This window comes from Canis aureus, chromosome 9 (assembly GCF_053574225.1).
Source record: "Canis aureus isolate CA01 chromosome 9, VMU_Caureus_v.1.0, whole genome shotgun sequence".
Classification (NCBI taxonomy): domain Eukaryota; kingdom Metazoa; phylum Chordata; class Mammalia; order Carnivora; family Canidae; genus Canis; species Canis aureus.
In genome coordinates, this window is record NC_135619.1 from 26,816,908 (window position 1) to 26,829,518 (window position 12,611).

A 12,611-nucleotide genomic window follows, 5' to 3' on the forward strand; every position below is an offset into this window, starting at 1 on the left:
CTCTGTCAAATTTCAGGCTCACGTGGCCAACTCTCTCTAGAGAATCTCTATGCAGTTGTTTCAGCCCAGTCTCAGTCTTTCAAAACAAGTTTTCATCTAATCAAAAGTACCTTTTCCACCAAGATTTTTATAATTTCTGCCTTTCACAATATTATCCCCTCCAAATTACTCAAGAAAAAATGCTCCAATTGTCTGTGAAACTTGCTTTTCTGTTCTGCAAAAAAAATTGCCAAATAATAATTCTGTTAATTTGTATTTTGGAACAAATCAACTTATTCTTTAGTTTTGCTTCTCACAGCAAATACCAAAGGCAAACTTTTATAAGCTCATGTCTTTATAATTTTGATAAGCCCTTAATTGATTGCCTTTGGGTACTCTTTTTCACTCTCCAAATCATAATGCTCAATGCTTCTCTAAGCCAATCTGTATTAATCACTGCTTTCAATAAAGTTATCCTCCTGTCAAAAAGGAAACTTCGTAGCTCTTCCTCCTCTCAAGACAAAGTTTAAACCCCTGATACAGCATCCATATATTCAAATCTCTGTAAATCATCTCTAATTTTTTTCCCTGAAACTCCGCTTCAGCTGAATTGCTCTGTTCACTATTTCTGGAATATGATTTGTTCATGTATACATAGAATATATTCTTTTCTCATCTTATCTTAACCAAAGCTCATCCTTTCAATAACGAACTAAGTTTTACATTTCCAGTGAAACTTTCTAAGCAACACTACCCTCCACAACACTGGGAGCACTTTTTGCCTGATGCATTTTTTTAATAACACAATTTTTTTTGACAGTTTAATGGTTTAGGCCCTGTTATTTGTTTGGCATCCATTATTTCATTTAATCTTTCCAAAAAACCTAAAGGATGGGTATAACATCCATATCTCTCAGGTATAAAACTAACCATAGGAATCTTTCAAAATCCCAACAAAGTTCTTTATATGGCAGATCCAGGATTCAAACAGTGGTGTACCTTATTGTGAAGCCATTTTATGTTCATTAGCTCATACTGAGATATTTGAGACATCTAAAGTAAAGGGGACAAAGAAAAAGAGTTTTAGTGACATGACTTAAAACAATGCTAAGAATAAATAAGGACCAAAAAATGAAGTCAAGAATCTACTTAGTATTTTGATTCATTGTTTATCATTTTATTTCCTTTACAGAAGAAAAATACTTAAGTGGGTCCCATGTAACTTCCCAACAGTTTTAAAAGAAAAAGAAAAAGAAAGATGGGGAAGAAAAATAAAAAGAAGGGCTTTCCAGATAAAATAACTATGCTAAGAAAGTCATTCTGTGGATGGCCATTCCCATGAAGAACATTATATTGTTAAAATGTATTTCAGTTGAGGTAACCTCAAATAGTGGCATGTCACAGATAATAAAGTCATAGTAGCACAGAAGTTTAAAAACTGTAGATATGGCTCCTAATGATCTTTGCTTCATATTGTTGTTTGCTATACAATCATTAATAAGTATGGTTAAAGGAGAACTGAAATTTATGCAAATGTAACTGAGTTATTTCTACAAAACTAAAAAGTACCAGAGCCATTAGGGTTCAAAATTAATGTATGCATTTTTCTTATTAATAATGATGCCCATTTAAAACAACCATTACTGCAATAATGTGAATTTAATGAGGAAAATATATAAGAATATTATTAATTTTCCTTCTGTTAAATTAACAAGGCCTTTTGCTGACATCTAATGTAGGTATCACTAATAGGAAAAAATCAATTAAAGCCAAACACAAAGTTGATGAGGATTCAAAAATAACTTTAACTTACATATAGCATGCTGGCATTAGAATATTAGAAAATGGTGTACAGGTTTCTAAGGTAAAATAAACATGTCATAAATAATTAAATGGCAATTGATATCGCATTCTGCAGGTCTTGCGTCTATTTTCAAACAATTTTCCATACAGTCAGCATCACATTGTAAGACTAGTATTGACAGTATTTTTTAGCTTTTTATTCTGAAGTATTATCAGAGCAGAAAAGCTACAGATATAGTACAAATAATACTGGTATATCTATCATCCAGATTACAGAAGCATTAGCATTTTAATGTATTTGGTTTATTGTTCATTTTACTCCTCCTACACACACGCTTTCTCTGAACTGTTTAAGTTGCAGACATCATGCCTTTTACCTCTTAATACTTCAATATATATTTCCTAATATTAAGGATATTCATATATATAGCCACAGTACCCAAATCAGACACAATTGGCATTGCTACTGAATTATTATCTAATATAAATATTCCTTATTAAAATTTTCCTTAGCAGTATTAAAAAAAGATAATGTTGCACATAACTGTTTATATTCATTTGTTTGGGAGACATTTTTAGACTTTAAGAAATGTATTGTCATACTAGGAGTTTACTCTGATTTTTTAGTAATAGAAATCTTTCTCCTCACGCTCCTAAATTAAACTCATTTAGTCTTGAAATGCTATTAAGTAGATTTTGAACTGGCAGGCTCATAATTCAATTGAGCACAGACAAAATTTAAGGCCCAAATATTAATAAAAAATAAAATCTTACATTGGTGATTCCAAATGACAACCTAGATCTGCTCTAGGACCTATTACTTAGAAATGTATGTGTCAACTATCATGTATATCACTTTTTTCCTCTCACACAGGGTGTATGCCAGTAATCTTGATGCCTATTTCTGGAAAAATGTGTACACTTATGCTGCTCAGGTTAACGTTAGTTATTAACATGTTTCAAAACTATTAGTTAATGTTGGATTTTAGAAAACTAAAACTGAATATGGCTAAGAGCAAGAATTAATCAGTATGTTGTTGTTAGTCCAGTCTTAATGTGTGGCCTATTTCTAGACAGTCTTATTTGGTCTTATTTCCAAGACCAAAGTCTTTCCTCCTTATTCTAGAGAGCAAATCTTTAGTCCAAGCAATATCTGCATTTTTTCTACTGCTTGGATTCTTTCCAAGATAACTTGCCTAGTATCTAAGTTTCTTCATAATTGCACTTCTTTTCTGGTTTTAAAACTTCCTCCCCACTAAATAGGATTTTACTTGAAACTCAACCCTCCTATACTGAGTGCCTAGCTCTTCCAACTATTATTATCACCACCACCATCATTATTAACTGACCTTACTGATGATAGAACTGAGACACAGAGTTTAAATATTTGGCCTAGGGTCCTAGACAACTAAAATGTATAGAGTTTAGAATTTGATCCTAAGTAGAGGCAGCATAAAGCAGCCAATGCTCTTCCATTACCACCTTTGCTCTGCTATGAGATTCTCATTTCCATGCCATTCCTACCCCCCTGTCATGCTTTGTCAAAGGCTCTCCTACCTCCCTTGCTAACTTCAAGTACTCATGAGCACAGTGTTCTCTTAGCCTTCTCAGATTCTTCATAGCTGAGGTTGATTCTATACCTGACCTTACTAATTCATGTTAGTAACATCTGCCAAACTCTCCACCATTAGCCTATCCACACATGACATAATGAAATGCTGATAAAGAAGAAGGAATCTAAGTGTACCACTGTAGAAAATCATCAAGTCACAAAAAAAGACAAAAGGAAGAATAAAGGGACAAAGGAATTATGAAATAGCCAGAAAACAAAAAATGACAACAGTAAGTCCATACCTATCAATTACTTTAAATGTAAATGGCTGAAATTATCCATTCAAAAGACATAGAGTGGCTGAATGGTTAAAAAAAAAAGTCCCAACTTTATGCTGCCTATAATAGACTCACTTAACACCAAAAACAAAGACAACAAATGTAAAAATAAACAAGTAGGACTATATCAAACTAAAAACTTTCTGGATAACAAAGGAAACTGTGAACAAAATAAAAAGTCAACCTACCAAATGGGTGAAAATATTTGCAAATCATCTATCTTATAGTGTATTAATACCCAAAATATACAGATGATGCATACAATTTGGTAGCAAAAAAAAAAGAAAAAGAAAGAAAAAGAAAGAAAGAAAGAAAGAAAGAAAGAAAGAAAGAAAGGAAGAAAGAAAGAAATACAAAGGGAGAGAAAGATAAAAGAAAGCAATCTCATCTAAGAATAGAGGAATTAAATAGACATTTTTCCAAAAAAGACATACAGGGTGGTCAATAGGTACACGACAATATGTTAACATCTCTAATTGTCAAGGAAATACAACCAAACCACAATGAATTATCACGTCACACTCATTAGAATGTCATCAAAAAGATAAGCAAAATGCCTCAGCAGAGAAAGACAAATACTATATGATCTCCCTTATATGTGGTATCTAAAAACAAAACAAAACAAAACAAAAACTAAGCTCTTAGAAACAGAGGACAGCTTGGTGATTCTCAGAGGCGAAGAGTAGAGTGGGTATAATAGGTGAAGGTGGGTATAATAGGTACAACTTTCCAGTTTTAAGTTAAATTTGGGGGCTGTAATGTACAGCATGGTGACTATAGCTAAAAATACTATTGTATTTTTGAAAGTTGTGAAGAAATTAGACCTGAAAATTTTTCATGAGAAGAGAAAAATTTATGAGATGATAGATGCTAACTAATCTTCTTGTGGTAATCATTTTGCGATATATATATATATATGTATATGTAGATATACATATATAATGAATCTTCTATTTACTATAATCAATATATAATCAATCTACTATTTAATAGTATGTAGCTATATTTAATATGTAATAATACAATATGTATAATACATAATCACTAACCATATATGTAAACCATATATCAAATTAAACTAATACAATTTGGGGCCAGAGTTTGGAATTGAGCAAATGTTCTGTAGCTTGTCCCTTCCACTGCTTCATAATTTGTTCCTGTTTCTGCCTACTGCCCTCCTTTTTATGCCCTTAGGGTGGGCGTGAAATTGGTTTGTATAAATGCTAACCCAAGTGAAGTCACCAAAATTGACAGAATCCCAGCACTGCACTTGTAGAAGCTCATTGACCCTTCATTTCCTTTACTTATTTTTTCCTGGAGGTTAATTCTTTTGAAAAAAAAATTGAAAAGAATTTTAGCATCATTTATTCTGGGATATTATTGCAAAATGATACTTTCAAAGCTAATTGCTCTGAGTGGGAGTGGGAAACTTCCATATAAAGAGACTTGTCCTATTTGTTGCATGAAATCTTTGTAGTTAAGTGGGATTACCTATTAAAGACTGAATTTTTCTTTAATTTTCTTTTTCTTTTTCACTAAGAGATTCTTGGAGTATTTCCTTATAGTAACTTTAATTTCTTTTTGCCCTGACTGGGTAGCTTGATTTACATAATTCACAATCCTGATTTATATATAAGTCATTTGCTTTTTTCCCCAAATTCCAGAGAACTTCCAAATGCAAAGATAATGCCAGTGAGCATACACATGGAGACACCTAAAAGCAAACAGAAATAAATAATACATACACACAAAGCATGTTTAATTTACAAAGTTAGACCTGCATTTGTAAGGTTGTATGCCTGCTGACATTCCTTCTACTAATTTTTAATGAGATGGTGAGAAGCCTGGAAACTGTATCAGATTCCTTAGAACAGAAGTGCAAAAATAAAATGGGCTAGGATCAATTTAGAATATTCTATATTCTCAGAAGCTTGCCCTGAAGTACTGTAGGAATGGAATACAGGATACATATTAAAGAAGAAAACTGCATACTAAATGTGTTTCACAAGAGTGTATCCAAGTGATTTTTTTAAAAATAGAAAGCAAGGTATTTATAATACTAAAACTGTGTAGTCACTAGAGCTTAATGTTTTAAAATACAGATAATTGTAGAGTCTTGCATGAAGAGAAAACTGTTATTTTATTGTTCTTTAATAGCCTTTTGGGGGCTTTCTAAAAATCTTCACTTTGAAGAGCTACTTAAAATGGATCTCTAAAAATAACAAGTAATAAAGTCAAACATTAAAAAAACTTTTATCATATCTTGAAAATCACCTGCATAGTCTCATGTGGGGGAAATTTTTTATAAGATTACTTGTGTTTCCACTGATACATAATACAAAAATATATTTACCTAATTAAAATGCATATAATTTAAAAATTGTATATATGTATATATAATTTTTTAATATTAAACCAGACTGATATTAAACAAAGTTAGGAGATAAGATCATATTTATTTTTTGCCATTGTATTGAATGCCTTTTGTATAGATCTCTGACTGAGCCAGACTAGTAAATGATTAAGAGAAATTTTAACTAAAGAAATAAAAATGATACATCTCAAATATTTCCTAAGTCTACTGTTATTAAAGCAACTAGAAGTAATTTTTTCAAGTCAAAATCTATACATTCTCTTACAACTCTCAATTTAGAATACCATTGACATCCAGAAGTGTTTTCCACTTCCTCTGAAGGAATCCATTTCTGTTTATCTGTGCTACTGTTGAACTCTTTAATAATCTATTAAATATAAGAAATAGTTTTTGCACTGTATGGAGGATAAAAACAGTATTGATTTTATGATCAGAAGGTTGGAGCAGGTGCTTTTGCAACTTTCATGCATTATCACTTACCTGCCTGCTCTCTTAATGTGGGGCAGCACCAGGCATGCAATCACTGTTCCTTGCCCTGGATCTTCAGCTTTGCTGACTCCTGGGTTTGGGGTTGTTTGACACTGGGAAGGGTGACAACTTCTTCCACAGGACATCCAAGGGTTCCTGTCTGTGCTTTTGGTTTCTAGCCACATGTGATCAGGGGGTCCAGATCATGGTTGTGAGTTTAAATCTGTACTTGGTCTCCCCACTTTACATTCATTTTTCCTTCTCAAATGCCCTCCCGCACCTCAAGGTCCAGCAACAGAAGAAAAACAAAACAAAACAAAACAAAACAAAACAAAAAAACAACCAATCAGAGTGTTTACTCAATATTCATAATGACTTAGCAGTTTTGCTTTTCTGGTTGAGCCATAATTGATCCTATCATAGTCATCAGCAAAAATAATTTATAAAGCAGGAAAAAAAGACTAAATAAAACTTAATCTAACAACATAAAGAGAAAAGAAAACAACGGCTGTAAAAAAAATTTCTCTCTTTAAAGTCTATAAAAATCTTTACTCCTTGACATTCTTATTTAAAGGTTCTGGACAGCTTAAAAAGGCCAGTAATTAAGCGCTTGTTTTTAGCTTCAAAAATATCTTTTTTGTGTGACTGAGGACCTAGGGTTCTACAAATGCCATCTCCTCTTTGTTGGCTAGAATCCTGTTGAGTTCTATAAATAGCCAGCACTAAAAGGATGTTGGACGGCAAGATAAAGAGAGGAATTGGCTTTTTCCCGTTTGTTGTTCTATTAGTGTCACCCTAGCAATAATTTGCTACTCTGGCAAGCACAGAGCTTTAGTAGCCAGCTTCTTTGGTAATCCTAGAACCAATTTGCTACAACCCCTCTTAAAAGTCAGCCAGCCGGCCAGTCAGCCCACCCTGCTCATCCACAAAAGTGTCAGCCCTGGGATGCCTGGGTGGCTCAGTGGTTGAGTGTCTGCCTTTGGCTCAGGGCATGATCCCTCAGTTCCCCGCAGCAAGGAGCTTGCTTCTTCCTCTGCCTATGTCTCTGCCTCTTCTTCTGTGAATTTCATGAATAAATAAATAAAACATTTAAAAAAAGTCTCAGCCCTTCTGGGAGGCACTTAATCTTAGCTGCTCACAAACTTAAAAAATTCTGTCCTTAGAATTATGAGTACCTACTTTGTGGAGTCCTCTGCACTTCCTTCTCTTCTCCCTCAATCCTAAGAGATTTCTTCCCCAAATCCTAAGGATAGGCTACTTCTTGTGTTAGCTCAATGTTTTATTTTTTTCAGTATTCCTACACCTTTAAATCAATTCTTTGTGTTAAAATTATCTCTCTTAAAAAATATTTAGAATCTTTTTGAATTCCTAACTAGAGCCTAAGAGATATAAGGCAGACACAGATTACTTTTACTAAAGTATATTATATAGTAACTTCATTTACTGTTTCACAAAATATTAAATCACAAGCTAAAACTGATTATACGGATTTTATACAGAAATACAGAAAAACTGTGTGACCTTTATTTAGGTAGTTAACAAAAAGTCATAGTATTGGAATGAAGCAGAGCAGATTATTTTTTGCCTTGTTGGATGTGACCACAAAATACAGTTTAAGAATTTAATACTGATTTTCCTTCGATACTGAGTCACTGTAGTGATCCATATATTTGTCAAATTTTGGTTTTGCACATGATTCACTCTTTTAATCTCTTGTTTGAACATTGGTCCATTAATATATATGAATGTTTACATTTACTCCACAGTAATTGAATAATTACTCAGTTGGAAAGTTTTCTTTGAACTTATTCCTTGATTCAAGAAGTACATTATTTTAAAACATTTTAAGTAGGAATTAGATTAAAATCATCAAAATTTTGGGATGCCTGGGTGGTTCAGTCAGTTAAGTTTTGGAGTCCTGATTTTGGTTCAGGTCATGATCTCGAGTTCATGAAATCGAGCTCCATGGGGGGCCCTGTGCTCAGCGTGGAGTCTGCTCGAGATCCTCTCCTTCTGCCCCTCTCCCCCTAAAATAAATAAATAAAATAAATCTTTAAAAGAAATGATCAACATTTTAAAACACTTGTCTATTAAAAACATCAAAGGTCCAGATGATTTTAACTGCACTTTTAAATTTTATAGTGGAGGAATATTACCTTGTTTGAACCAGTTAGTATATCTGTGCTTGTTATTTCTAACAGATTTTTTTTTCACATGAACAGACCATATTTTAACACTTTATCAAGGTGTTATTTTACAGATAGTTGCATCTGAACTCTGTATTAGAATATCTAGGTATGACATACCATCTCTAGGGTGTTTTTGAAGCAGAGAGTGGTGGAAATAAATGCATAATATACTGATTTTCATATATATGTACATATATATATATACACACACACATAAAGTAAAATATTGAATATTGACTTTGCTGGAAAAGAATTGGAGCCCTTTCAGGACGTGTTTATGTGCATGCATATGTGTGTGTGTGTGTGTGTGTGTGTGTGTAAGAAGGAAAGAATGCAGCAAGTGCATTGCAGAATACCACGGAAGTAAAACTAAGGCATTCAGAAAAAAAGGAAAAATGTCAATTTACCTCAGGCCCTGAAAAACAATCTTTTAAAAGTTCAGGCATGCCCATATTAAGAAGCAGTGATCTTTAAAAGGGGTAGGATATTAGTAATAGATGTATTCCTAATTCCAGTTCTTTTTTGGTTGTGGGGGGTGATTAAATTTTGGGGTTTTGTTTTCTAAATGGTACAAATCACTTACTCTCAATTATGAATCTTATTTGGATTGTAAACATGCCTAAAGAATGAAAACAGAATCACAGAAGAAATCTTGAAGTTTTGATAATTAACCAATTTTTAAAGCAACTTTTAAGATTAAAGATAAGAATCTTATTAGGGAGGGGCTCCTGAGTGGCTCAGTTGGATAAGCAGAGGACTCATGGTTTTGGCTTAAGTCATGAACTCAAGGTCCTGGGATCAAGCCCATATTCACTGGGGCTTGGAAAGGAGTCTGCTGGAGATTTTCTTTTCCTTTCCCTCTCCATCTCCCTCTTCTACTCTCGTGTTCTTTCTCTCTCAAATAAATAAATTAATTTAAAAAATTTATTTGTGATTTCAGAACATACGTAGGAATTAGTTGTGCCTAGAGTTAGTAAGGTTTAATAAGGTTTAAAACTCCCATTTGCCCCAGAATTTGTTGCTATTGTTATTAAATCTCTCAATCCTACCCTGCCCCCACCTTTCCCCACCTAAATCAGGATTGCGTGTGTGATGTGTGCATGTACATACAGGAGAGATAGAGACAGTGTCTCCTGACAGCTCTAGCATTACATGGTCAATATCCTGTACAATTCTATATTAAGAGAAACTTTTACCTGTAATTTTCATGTATCAATTTTCATTGAGGAGCTATGACGGCTGTTGGAATCATGTGATCTCCTCTTGGACCAATCGCTGTAAACTGGGAACTCTAAGTCTGGATCATCTGTCTAACCTGAAGTCAAATTGCACATGTCCTCTCTAACCATATTACCTTTATAAGGATACTACAAAGATGTCTGTGATTTACATCACTCTGAGATGTAATGTGTAATACTTAACTTCATATTATCCTGACACAGTGAGAGAGAAAATTAGAACTAGTTGGCTTTGTATTCATAAATGGAGAAATCGCTTTTTTGCAACGGGTTTGCCGCCAGAACACAGGTGTCGTGAAAACCACTGCTAAACCTAAACCAAAATGGGAAAGGAAAAGACTCACATCAACATCGCTGTCATTGGACACGTAGATTCGGGCAAGTCTACCACTACTGGCCATCTGATCTACAAATGTGGTGAGATCAACAAAAGAACTATCAAAAAATTTGAGAAGGAGGCTGCTGAGATGGGAAAAGGCTCCTTCAAGTATACCTGGGTTTTGGATAAACTGGAAGCTGAAGGTGAACATGGTATCATCATTGGTATCTCCCTGTGGAAATTTGAGACCAGCAAGTTTTATGTGACCATCACTGATGCCCCAGGACACAGAGACTTTATCAAAAACATGATTACAGGCCCATCTCAGGCCAACTGTGCTGTCCTGATTGCAGCTGCTGGTGTTGGTGAATTTGAAGCAGGTATCCACAAGAATAGGGAGACCCGTGAGCATGCACTTCTGGCTTAAACACTGGGTGTAAAACAACTAATTGTTGGTATTAACAAAATGGATTCCACTGAGCCACCCTACAGCCAGGAGAGATACGAGGAAATCGTTGAGGAAGTCAGCACCTACAGTAAGAAAATTGGGTACAATCCCAACACAGTAGCATTTGTGCCAATTTCTGGTTGGAATGGTGACAACATGCTGGAGTCAAGTGCTAACATGCCTTGGTTCAAGGAGTGGAAAGCCACGCGTAAAGATGGGAATGCCAGTGGAACCACACTGCTTGAAGCTCTGGATTGCATTCTGCCACCAACTCATCCCAACTGATAAGCCCTTGTTTCTGCCTCTCTGGGACATCTACAAAATTGGTGGTATTGGTACTGTCCCCGTGGGTCAAGTGGAGACTGGTGTTCTTAAGCCTGGCATGGTGGTCACCTTTGCTCCAGTCAATGTTACAACTGAAGTTAAGTTGGCTGAAATACACCATAAAGCTTTGAGTGAGGCTCTTCCTGGGAACAATGTGGGCTTCGATGTGAAGAACATATCTGTCAAAGATGTTCGTGGTGGCAATGTGGCTGTTGACAGCAAAAATGACCCACCAATGGAAGCCGCTGGCTTCATGGCTCAGGCGATTATCCTGAACCATCCAGGCCAAATCAGTGCTGGATATGCACCTCTGCTGGATTGTCACACAGCTCACATTGCTGGCAAGTTTGCTGAGCTGAAGGAGAAGACAGATCATCATTCTGGAAAAAAGCTGGAAGATGGTCCCAAGTTCTTGAAATCTGGGGATGCTGCCATTGTTGATATGGTTCCTGGCGAACCTATGTGTGTCGAGAGCTTCTCTGACTATCCTCCTCTGGGCCGTTCTGCTGTTCGTGAGATGAGACAGATGATTGCTGTGGGTGTCATCAAAGCAGTGGACAAGAAGGCAGCTGGAGCTGGCAAAGTCACCAAGTCGGCCCAGAAAGCTCAGAAGACTAAATGAATGTTATCCTTAATACCTGCCACCCCAGTCTTAATCAGTGGTGGAAGAACAGTCTCAGAACTGTTTGTGTCAACTGGCCATTTAAGTTTAATAGTAAAAGACTGGTTAATGATAAAATGCATCATAAAACCTTCAGGAGGAAAGGAGAATGTTTTGTGGGCTGTTTTTTTTTTTTTTAATTTTTAAAAAGATTTTATTTAAACATTCATGAGAGAGAGGAGAGAGAGAGAGGCAGAGACACAGGCAGAGGGAGAAGCAGGCTCCATGCAGGGAACTCGATGGGGGACTCGATCCCGGGTCCCCAGGATCACGCCCTGGGCCGAAGGTGGCTCTAAACCACTGAGCCACTCCGGCTGCCCCCATTTGTTTTTTCATGTGTGTGGCAGTTTTAAGTTCTTAGTTTTTAAAATCAATACTTTTTAATGGAAAAAACTTGACCAAAAATCTGTCACAGAATTTTGAGACCCATTAAAACAAAAGTTTAATGAGAGGAAATAATAAAAATAAATGGAGAAGTCATTTATTCCATTTAACATGAATTGTCAAAGTTCAATTGCTTTTCCCCCAAGTTTTTAGCTCTCATTTAACAAAATTACTAACCCTGTGAGTAAAGATTAATTCTGTTTAATATTACCATTTATACTAATTGAAATGATATTTTATAATTTATTAAAAAAGTACATGAGCCAATAAAGTGTATCAGTTCCCCTATTATTTTATTTTGTGAATGTTATTGACAACTGCTGTGCAGTGTCTTTAAATTGTGGAAGGGAGCTTCTGTATTCGTTCCAGAGACAGTGTTGTATTTTCCAGAAACCTTTCAAGAATTTCATGTTTCAATTCAGAGCTGTGCAAGTACTTTCAGCATTCTAAATTGCTCTTCTCCAAAGTTTTCAATGTCATATTTCATAGATTTAAGTCACAAAACTCAGTGATAATTGCCATCATTAAATTTGA

The 12,611-nt window shown here is 35.1% G+C and overlaps 1 pseudogene; it reads left to right on the top strand.

The window, feature by feature from the left end:
* Positions 1-10,202: 10,202 nt before the first annotated feature.
* On the top strand, positions 10,203-11,764 carry LOC144320074 (elongation factor 1-alpha 1 pseudogene; annotated as a pseudogene).
* Positions 11,765-12,611: the final 847 nt, after the last annotated feature.